Raw genomic sequence first — 12,129 nt, 5'->3', positions numbered from 1 at the left:
ATGTCCCCCCTGGCAAATACCTGGTACAGCTGTGAGGCATGCCAGATGTGGGAGCTGTGATAGCTGCCAGGGCTGCCAGCACACACATTCATGATAATGCCTGGGCATTGAACATGATATGGCAGTTGATGGAGTGATAGCCCTTGTGGTTGACATACACTCTACCATCTTCACTGGGTGGTGCTTTGATGTGGACTTGAGTGCAGTCTATGGCACCCAGTACTTCTGGGTAGCCTGCTGCACAGTGGAAGAGACGCATATTGCTGGTCCTCTCCTCAGGGGTGCTGGGGTATAAATGTGCTCACCGGCATGTGGTAGCATGGCATTCAGGAACTGGTGGAGTACCCTGGATGCAGATGTCTGTGAGATCCCCATGATGTCCCCAGTAGGCTTTTGCAAAGTACCTGTAGCTAGTATTCTTTAGGCTATGCATACCTTGGTTTCAACTGGGATGGGTTGCCCTCTGTTGGCTCTGGGTCTGAGGTGAGGCCAGCAGAGCTCAGCGAGTTGCTGAAGTATGTCCCTGTCCACCCTGTAGCACTCTAGTATCTCCAGATCATGTAGCCCCTGAAAGGTTACCCTGGGTCTGAACACTCTTCTACTCCTCCTCGGTCTGGACCAGTTGTCAGCATTGTCCTCATCACTGCCCTCAGTCTGTAGCATATACAGATGTAGCAAAGCAGCAGCAGCCCCTATCATTTTGTCAGTTAAAATTCCCAAGTGTGTACATCAATGGTGCAGAGTTTGTGGGGAAAAACAGACTGAAATGTGCTTGTATACTTTATACTGGTGTGCTACAGATGCTGCCTGTGTGATTGGCTGACTATGATACATTCCACCTGCCAGCTATATTATTGAGGGGTTTGAATGGGCCACTGTGAGTGGCAGAATCTGTATTAGTGATTTGTAGTGCATTTCCTTTATTCTGCTATTTCCTTTTTTTCTCTAGTGTAAATATTGCTGAGCAGAAAAGGCCCTCCACTGAACACGAAAACGCTTATCATTTCTTGAACCAGCTAAGCAGCGTCAGACACACCCTCTTGCTTGGCTGTGCTTAGCTGAGTGCAAATAGGAGCCAAGGAGATCCAATGTGCTTACACAAAGCGTGACTCACCCCCTTTTCATGTCAGCTGCTTCTTCTGCTGACACCACTGCATTATAGCTCCTGCACAGTTAGGTACCCATGGACACAGTCTCCCATTTTGCTATTCAATAAAGTTAGCTCATTTACATACCCCTACTTGCTTATACCCTAGTTACACCACTATGCCGGAGCCTATGTCCTTAGCAACCACTGTTACCTGTTATTGTTATGAGTCTAGATGCTGCCCACTATAATGGCAAAATTCATGTTTCACATTTACTGATTTTTTTTTTATTTTCTGCAGGATCGCGTTTGCACACAGCTGCGCTCTGCTTAAACAGCCAAAATCAGCAAAAAAAAAACAAGTTTTGATTTTTGCAATTTTAAAACACTTTGGCATACTAATGGCCATAGTTTTGGCTATTGGCATGCCTAATAAACATAATACATGCTTTACTTTGAGCTGTCATGCCCCTGTTTTGATTTTTGCAGAAATGTACACAGTTACTAAACACATGCATTTCTGCTGCAGACACGGTTCCAACACGAATGCCTGTCTGCTTGCTGGATCAGAAATTCACCTAATTTGCATGCTTTTTAGCAGCAAATGAGAATATTTGCATCTTTCCATCATGTCCTTGCCAGAATAGTGCTGGGAGGGTTGTGCGTGCCTCCAGCCTTGTTTACTGGATTGTACAGGCTCCGAACTCCATGTTCGAGCTATGCCACTTTGCTTACACAGAGATTAGCTCTGTGTAAGCTTTAGTAAATCCCAGGGTTTGCCTACCTATGTATTCCTGGTCACTCTGTGCATCAGACATAATCAGGCCATGTCAGGCACGCTTCCAGAGCTAGGGCAGACACAGCATCACCTGCATGAGTGGATAAGCAAGCTATCCTACACAAATATTACTACTACAAGTATTACTGCAACTACCACTACCACTACTACTACTACAGAACAGAAGTAGAACTAAACACAAATAAAAAAAATGATTAGTTATACAAAGAAAAACACATAGGCAACCCAAAGTCACAGATTGTTCAAAGTGCATGGCACCATCACCATAATTTGCACAGTGTGAGATGCGGTAATAGCATTTATGCACTGTTAAGGTCAGTGTGTCCAGACGTGAGGAAGCACATAGTGAAGTGTGTATGTAAGGTGTCATAGACAGCATAGTTTTGTAGTGTATGTTTGTCTGTAGAGACACAACTACAGCATTTGTGTCATTACTACATCCTGGCATACTGGACAGGTCTGAGCTGTGCATGGGAGATGATTAATTTTGTAATAGATACCTACAACCTAAGTGAATTGCATCTGCAAGAAGGTGTTGCACTGCTAGTTCAAGAGTGTTATCTGAGCATGAACAATGTCTTCTGGATAGACTATCATCATGACAATGTCTGATGCCACAACTACATGGACAATGTAACCTGTGTGCAAACTCATTCATGACTGATCTAACAGAGAAAGTGCTAACACTACAGGAATGAGATCCAGTACATCCACAGCCATGTTAGCTGACATCTGATGTACTGGCAGACTGGTCTTGTGGATGTTGCCTGTCCACCAATATATGATCCTGAATTAATATGGCACAGTCCAGTGTATCATTCATCCTGTCCAGGGAGTCACACACATGGTTCATGTAGACTTGTACATCGGAATGCAGAACATGCAGCAGTCTTAAGACCTCTTCCAACCAAGATGCTGGTGGAACTTGCTTGTGATTCCATGCCTGCAAAACACATACATTGAGTGGCAGCTACTGATGCACTGAAGAGGATGTTAAGAATGCTTTCTGCAAACAGCTCTACCAGCACCTCTGTGTGGTACCTTCTGGTCATGATGGCTATGGTGAACTTCTGCCATGGCTATACTTGGGGCTACCACACTGCCCTGATCAGCTGTGTCCGATCATTACCTATCCAGTCTCAGACAATTCTGTGTCATAGGTATGCATAGGCATAGTGACTGTTTCCATATTGTGGGAAGGTGGGGGGTCACATTTCCTTTGTATGACATACCCGCTGCAGCCTCAAACTTTGCCTGATCATCCCCACCATTACTGCTAGAAGATAAATTTCCTCAAACATTATACAGAGGGAGGTCTACAGTGCTGGTACCAGACAATGTTTCACCTGTGAGTACACCAAAAAAACTAGCAATAAAAATATAGATAATTCCTTTGCCAAAGTACCTCAACCAAACATATAATTTCACTGACCTCTGGACATAACTAATACATGTAAGTATGCCCATACCATGTACAGTTGGATGTTGTACCTCATTACCAGATGTCCCTAGAAACAATAATTCATAGAAGTAATATAAGCATACAGGTGTCTATCAGTTGCAAGGTTGGATATAAAAATATTTGAAAAGCATACCTAGGGCATCACTTGTGGAAGTCCTCCTGGGCTGCTTCACCTTTGCCCCAACATTCAACAGCGCACTGTGAAACTTTTCTGAGCTGTCTGGATCCCTGATTGAAGATAGGAACCTCTCCATCTCAATAAGTAGCATTTCGGTAGATGGTCCACCAGCAATAACCCTCCACGTCCATGCTACAGCCTCTGCTCCGAGCTTTGCCTTTTGAAACATGTCACTGCCCCTATGTTGGACACCTGTATATATATATATATATATATATATATATATATATATATGGGTTCACTTTATAACATCGAAATACTGAAATATCGAATTCCAGTATCTCGAAGCTATAAAGTCGAATGTGAAAAATAGCGAACGTTCATAATCGCAAATTTGACGTATGTCGAAAATATGTCGAATTCGCGATTATGAAGTTGCGCTATGTAATGTCCGGGTTTGTGTTTTGTTGGTGCGCTGTGCCATGTTTGGATGTAGGTGTTATGTCAGGTAAGTGAGTGTTTTGTAAGGGTTTTGAGTGGGAGTTAGAGTGTGTGTGAGGGATTGGAGAATGTGCGTGTGTGAGTGAGCTTTTGTGTTGTGTTTGTGCGATCTCGGAGTTAGTATATATAAGTACATATATATAAGTAGGGGGGTGTGGGGGGTGTGTGTGTGAGTTGTGTATGTCTGTTTTTTTTTGTTTATGTTGTGATGTGGGTGTTGTGTTGTATGTTTAGTGTAGTGTGTGCTGTGTTTTCGGTTATGTGGTTTCGCAGTTTTTGTTTGTCGGTGTTTTGTGGATTCGGTTTTATAGTCTCAAGATACTGAAATTCCATATTTCAGCATTTCGAGGTTATAAAGTGAATCCATAGATATATATATATATATATATATATATATATATATATATATATGTGTGTGTGTGTGTGTGTGTGTGTGTGTGTGTGTGTGTGTGTGTACAGTATATATATATATATATATATATATATATATATATATATATATATATATATATATCCGTGTGTGTGTGTGTGTGTGTGTGTGTGTGTGTGGCACTGGCCATTAACAGCATTGATATGCTTGACCGCCTTCTGTCAGATTTGATCATGGACTGCTTGCCTGAGGTGTATAAATCAAGTAGTTGTCCACCATGAAGATGGAGGGTCTGTGTTATGACCTGATTCTCATCATCTGAGAAAGGAGCTTCTTTGAGGATGAGACCTCAGAAGATTTAGGAGCCACAGCCTTGATGTGATGGAATGAAAAATAGGTATCACAACATGTCTTAACACACAGAGTCGTCCACATATTTCAGTTATGGTTCAAAATATATCAATATGCACTCAGTGAGCAGCATAGAGTAAACAAATACGCATGTGCCATAAGAAACAGACAAAAAAAAAACACACAAAGACCCTAAAACTTCAATCAACAGTCTAAGCAGCAATGCAAGTTCCCCAATTTAACATCAAACATACCTCTAACCTATGGAAATAGAATCAGCACAGTAATATCCACATGCATCCCTCCACAAACAGCTATAGAACAAAAAACAATGTACACCTAACAGGAAGTCAAACATAACAAACACAACAACAAAATGGGAAATGTATGAAATGCTCGCTTAGCTTGCTCAGTGACAACAGTTTTATACACGTCAACTTTAGCACCATTACAATGGCACATGTCAAAAGATACATTTCAAGAAAATTAATGTCTAAACTTTTTGCTTGCTACAATAATAAATAGTCTGTGCACATGAATATACGTGTGTTGCCTGACGTCAGGAATTACAAGTCAGGTTACTTGAACAGATTTCAGTGAAACAGTGCAAGTAGACAGCACAACACAAATATTTATCAGCATAGTAAAAATGAAAAGTTGAATGGAAGAAGACATACCTGGCAATATTTACTGAGAGTATCTTCTCTAGTCCTACAGCAAAAATGTTGAGAATAGAAGGTTCAGCCGCATTTAGGGAAGAAAACAATCTTTTGTAGTTTAATGGAAGATCCATATCCAATGTCAGACTTACAAGGTGTAGATAAACTCCTCTGTGTATACCAAGTACGTAAATTAGCTCTTAGCTCATTACAGTTTCAGAAGCCCTCAAAGTGTGTGATGAACAGTGGGGACAAACATCCTGGTTTGTACATGATGACATGCACAAAAATAGGGATTAAAATGTTACCTATTTAAAGCCTTGCAAATGTGCCTAATTAGCAATAATAGGTTGTCAGTGATGACTTAGGAGCCACGATAATGAAATCAGACTGAAAGGATGTGCCAAACAAAAAATCTTACAAACAGATTTAACTTATACTCACAATGACATATGACTGAACCTTGATCCACATATTGGCCAGGTCATCTCAGATTTATGTGGGTGGCTCTGCACACATCTCAGACATGAAATGAAAATGCCTATTGATGTGAATGATATCCAAAACAATGTGAATGTAGCTTAAACATAAAACATACACAGACATTAAAACCAATGGGATATATATTTATGTCAGGCATTCCATGAATAAAGGTAATTGAATTAGTAATGCATTACAATGTTAGGAGTAAGTCTGCGTTGCAGAAATTGTGTGTACCCTCACCTTCATTATTATCCTTACATGCCTTGTAATGCCAATATGACAATGTTACAGTGGAAACAAGAACAGCAAAAGTCTGACAGCATGAATAAAATGCAACCTAATTCCAGATTACAAAAGTACAATGACCTCAACTTCTACTTGGCTTTCTGCTTTTTATTTAACTCTTCAGGTGGTGTGAAAGGTTCCTGATTCAATGTTCCATTGGTATGCCATATGTGTACTGTTCTAATCCTGAAGAGGTGCTCTATATTTGAAATTTGGATAATTTGTGTACACATTTTGCTTGTTGAAATCCACAAACTTGACAAAACACTACATTTACTTTTATCCGTGTTTTTTTATTCATCCTTGGTGTGACATTTGCCATTGTGCATCAGAGCCAGTCATCATTGCCCCTTAGGGAATTATAGTTCTCATCCTATGACAAAAATTACCAAAAATAATTATGCCTGCACAAAGGCTAAGCCATCAATCATGCAAATGAGATGGCATATTGTACATTAGTGAATGCAGAAGAGAACTTTACCTGTAATTGCCTTAGTAGCTCAACGTGTTAATGAAATCTTCATTAAATGATGGCACAATAGGTTTAGGGGTTGAAAGACCAAAAGGGTAATGTACCTTGTATGCTTCTATGTGTTAGAATGCATCTCATAATTTTACTTTTACATCTTAATGTACCCTACACTTTCAAAATATACACACACACACACACACACACACACACACACACACACACACACACACACACACACACACACACACGTGCGCATGCGCACACACGCACACATGCACACGCACACACATATGTAATTATTTATGGTAATGCTGAAATATAATTCTTCATTGTGGATGATAACTGTAATAATGTTACCTATGTGTCTCCCAGAGTGGTCACCTCAATAATAAAAATAACACACTTTTATGTGGGATGCTATGGAATAAAAAGTACATATGCAAAGAAATTAGAAAACATAACTTGCAAGGTACACAGCTTGTTGATTAAGTAAAACACATCAAAACAGCTTGAAATCTATATACTTACACTGCTTCAGTGGCATACCTGGGTACTGATCATATTTTTAATCTTCCTGGAATATACCTGGGTGAACATCCCCTCAAGTACAGTCTGTATATCCTTGTCCTCTATATGTGGCCTCTCCTAAAATAATAATGATGTTAATTAAAACACCAGAGCATAAAACACACACAATTGGACAAGTGCCTTGTAAAGTACAACTGCCATGTTTGTAGTCATTCTTTGTGGAATGGTAAAGCTAGACCACTGTCAGTAGTTAGTAAGTATTCTAAGAAAATGAATAAAACTCCGATCAGCACGGCTGAAAATGAACTATAAACTTTAATAAAACAGAAAACGTAAAATAAAAGGTAAGCCCTTTCACAGATACTCAATTTTCTTCTTCAAGCCATATAAAAACCACTAAAGGAAGAGCATTCAAAAATCTAACAAGGTCCAATCATTATTTTCTTAGAATACTTTATTTTGTATTACTCTGACATTTATTGAGTGGCTTTGAGTTTTATTTTGTAGTAGTTAGCAAGGACTGTAGAGAAACAGCACTTGTAATGCTATTGCAAAAACTCAAAAATTAAGTATGTATGCTCTAATACTTTGTTATGGGCTGTGCACCTTACACTGGCATTGGCATGCATCAGTAGGCATTTTAGACATAAACATAATTAATGCAAGGAAAGTGTTCTACATTAAAACATCTGTGCCTCAAAATGTCACTCCAGTGAAGGAACAGCATATAGTGAAACAGCTACAGGCTTATCTTACACTGAAGACATCTTCATTTGAGTACTGCTACGTCAGTCTGTGTACGTAGTACAGTAGAACAAAATCACATAATAGAGATAACAAGAATAATATGGTTTGATAGACATGATGACATATGTACATTAGTACAATATACACTGTATAATTCCCATTACACATAAACATGTAATCTATATTATGTAGATATATCACCAGTCATGTACAGATTGGTAGTCACCCCCTTTCATAATGTTAATGTCAGCTTCCTTGGTGTTTCTTGTTAATACACACAGTTCAGAAGTTTGTTTCATTTTATTTCGTTTTGGCATGAGTTTGATACTAGGCTGTGTAAAAATGTTAACCTTATGAATGTTATAAACCATCCCTGAGTGCATGCCCAGAGATGGAACAATGGCAATTGAAATGCAACTGAGATGTCACCAGTAAAATGCATGGGATAGAGATGCCGTGGAGCATATATGATCAACACACATAGTCAAGTGTTATGCCCACGTTTCTCACCTAAATGGCAGTGCAGAAATAATTAATCCAATAAATATATGCTGTTTCCCTGGCATATCGTATGAAAATGCAGTACTCCATGGTGCCTGTTTTTGCTCATTGGCTGGAGTATGCAAGATCTAATTTGGGTGACAATTCCCTGCCATTTTTCCTGAGATCTGTGAAGGGAAGATATGGCATGTGATGGTGAGGATAGTGCTCTGTTTAGAGCACAGAGGTGATTTGAGGAGAAGTCCAGCAATTTTGTAGCCTTCATTGTAAGAACTTACAGCTTCTGAAGGGTGGCTACACAGGGTCACAAGGTAAAGGTCAAGACTTGGAACAGTTCAGCCAAGGAGGCATACCTCTCACAGCAAGAAATCTGGACAAAGCCATATGTAAAAATGGGACAAAGGAAAAAAATAGGGACAATTTTTAAATATTGCTCATACAAACTTAGAAAGTTGATAGAGTAACAGGTTTTGCATTAGCATACATTTTCTGAAGTGTAGGCAGTCTGAAACGCAAATGTCTGTCATTATTTTCTAACTTCAAACTTTAATGATTTGCCACTAATTTGCCAGAAAACCACAATTTTATGAAAAAAAAACTAACCAAAAATATGAGGCAGAAATCTGGACATTCTATGGAAATCTGTACAGTTGAGAGGTATGCAAGGAGGGTGTTACCCATGCTTCTGGCATCCCACAGTTGGGTAAACAGTGTCATCATCATCACAGTGACCTAAAAAGGTGAACAAATTACCTCAATATCCAATATAAGGATCATTGTAGGTCCCATTCTCACATCAGTACTGTAAGGATATCCCACCATAACCATGCAATACACTACCATATGATGGCAACACAAACAAGTCTTCATTATAGTTTTCTCATATCTGTAGCCCCTGGGATAGCGACTGCAACAAGTCAGAGAAACAAGGAGTAAGTAAAGATTCAGGTGTTACAGATTTCCATGCCAGACTAGCACTGATTTTACTAATAGGTTGTAAAGCACAGGAGCATTAGTCAACAAGTTGTCATGTAGCTTTCCACTAGTGAATTGTTAACTAAACCAGATGGATATGGGATTAGTTCCACACAAGTGAAAATATGTCTGATGTGCATTTTACAATTCATTATTTACTAGTTGTACTCATACCATAGAATAACGTAGTCAAGCCTAATACAGTTAATTAACTGTTATCCATAAACCAGTTGTAAAATACTTACAGTTTTGAAGACTGTTTTTTAATTGAGAGGGCCAGGGATATTGTAGCATTAGAGTACAATTAATTTATGGCCTCACACAGTTCTATCTGGACTTAAGTAATCTTTAAAACATATGTATAATATATAAATAATGTGATATTAACATCACAGAACACTTATGTTTTTCTTTTTGTCTCTCCCACAAACCTCTTTCTTGCTATATATATATATATATATATATATATATATATATATATATATATATATATATTAGATTTCACTGGATTGCAGCATTCATTCCTGCTTCATTGCAACCACTAGCACAAGGAACCGGAGTGGCCACAGCAGCTGCCATCCCTCCACAGGTTACTGAGGGGGTGCCACTTCTGCCAGCAGAGACTTCCATTGCTTTTGGGTCACAGACTGGCAATGTCACCTTCACAATATGTTCAATACCTGCACCACCTGCACATCAGATGGCTCTGCCTCAAGGGCTGGTTCAGTGGTACGAACTGGGTGTAGAGGCAATGGAGGTGTTAATTATGTCATCCAACAAAGAGCTAACAGGGCTGTTGTAGGAGATTATTGAGAGGGGCTTTGGTGCTGGCATTGGCCATATGGAAAGAATCCTGCACCAGATTGCCAAATCTCTGCCTCATCTGGCACTGCTTCAGGTGTCTGCAATAGGAAACACTGATGACAGTTCTGAGGGTGAAACTTGATTTCTGCTGTGTTCACTCTGTATGGAGGTTCACCTCCAAAATCTTATTCCTAACTCCAGTCATGGTGTTCCCCTCCCTTTTGTGTCCATCATCATCAGTTTCTGTTTTGTATATTCTGTATGTCTGCACCTGTTATCTAACCTACCCTATATGGCTATCCCTCTTATTTCTAACTGCCTTCCCCAGTATTCCTATTTCTCTTAAAAATGGGGCACCTGTTCCCACCCAAAAAATTACACCCATACTTTACTCTCCACTTTACCTGTGTGTGTGTGTGTGTGTGTGTGTGTGTGTGTGTGTGTGTGTGTGTGTGTGTGTGTGTGTGTGTGTGTGTGTAAGTGTGTGTTTGTTTTGGTCAAAGTGATCATACAATATTATTAAGTTGCTGTCACATATTATTTATGATGTGAGTATCCAAATTTCCTGAGTTCTAAGCTTGTGAAAAACTAGATAGATATAGTCCTATCCCACTACCATCTTACTGATTTCTTAATTAATTACCTTGCTCAAGCATATAATGCCTTTTTTGTCTACTTCCAGTTCACACCTCTAATTCATTATGGTGTCCAAAACAATTTTGGGTCTGGCTTCTTCAACTAAATGACCAGCTAATAATAGGCAATATTAGAAAGGGAAAGAGGTTATTGACAAAATAACACTAAGATTGTTAATCTAAGATGTCTTGCACTGGAAAAATTAATTATCTGTCAGTTATTCAGATTTTTATATTTACATTCCTATTTTCATTATCGACAAACCTACGTTTCATTGAGGTAAATGTTAAGAAACACCAATGTTGGGGACAGGTCATTTCACTAAAAATGCTGGATTATACAATGATGCCCCATTTATATTCCAAATTGTGCACGCTGATTGGTCAGCTTTCACGTTGTAAATCAAAGACTTATACTAATGGAAAAAGGTCTGGTCTCCTGGACTTTTTCCATTATTATAAGTCTTTTTATTTTTACAGCAATGGAAAACGCAAGATCTCCATTGCTTTTTACAAACTGTCTCACTATGTTAAAGGAGTTTAACATAGCGAGACAGCTTTAAAAAATCAACGGAGATTAATGCATACATGAGTCAGTTTCCATGTGCACAGATACACAAACACAGAGATATGCATACGTATACATGCACACACAGAGTAAAATATCTATGTATATTTGAGTTATGTATGTATGAGTTCTTATTAGTTCCTTGAAATGCTAGAACATTGAACCACACTTGACTTGAGAATCGAGATGAGTTAAGTGAAAGTGCAATACAGCAAATGAGCCAATCATCAAATTCAAAACATAAAAAAATACATACAAGGCAGAGCACATCACTATAATCAATGTTAATTGAAACATAATACTAACAATACCCATGCATTTCATTCAAAATTATAATAGTAGGAAAGATATGAATCAAAGAGCAACTTATTAAGGACATCATCTAAGTACTGCAATATAAAAATAATGTCTTCAAAATGAAAGTGGCAAAATTTCTTCATGAAACAACAGATGTAGAGCTGCACAGTAAAGAAATTTTAGGCAACATGCTTAATATTTCGTTTTGCTAACTTTCTCAGTGTGGTAAAGATAGCCCTCAATAACCAAAATATCCTTTCCTCTGTATGAAATTACTAACTTGTAAACTTGTACACACTCCCTAGTACTCCAGATGCATAAAATGCCGTGTTATGGTTGTTACCTGGACTTATTCTGTCATTCATCATACACTTTTCCCTGTAAACTTAAATATGTATGGGATGATTTGAATTTGATGATTGGCATGTTTGCTGTGTTGCAGTTTTGCTTTATTCATCTTGATCGTGTGGTTCAATGTTCAGGCATT

This window comes from Protopterus annectens, chromosome 2.part0 (assembly GCF_019279795.1).
Source record: "Protopterus annectens isolate FY-2018-M chromosome 2.part0, PAN1.0, whole genome shotgun sequence".
NCBI lineage: Eukaryota > Metazoa > Chordata > Ceratodontiformes > Protopteridae > Protopterus > Protopterus annectens.
The sequence above is the reverse complement of the archived record's forward strand: the minus strand, read 5'-3'. Positions refer to the sequence as shown.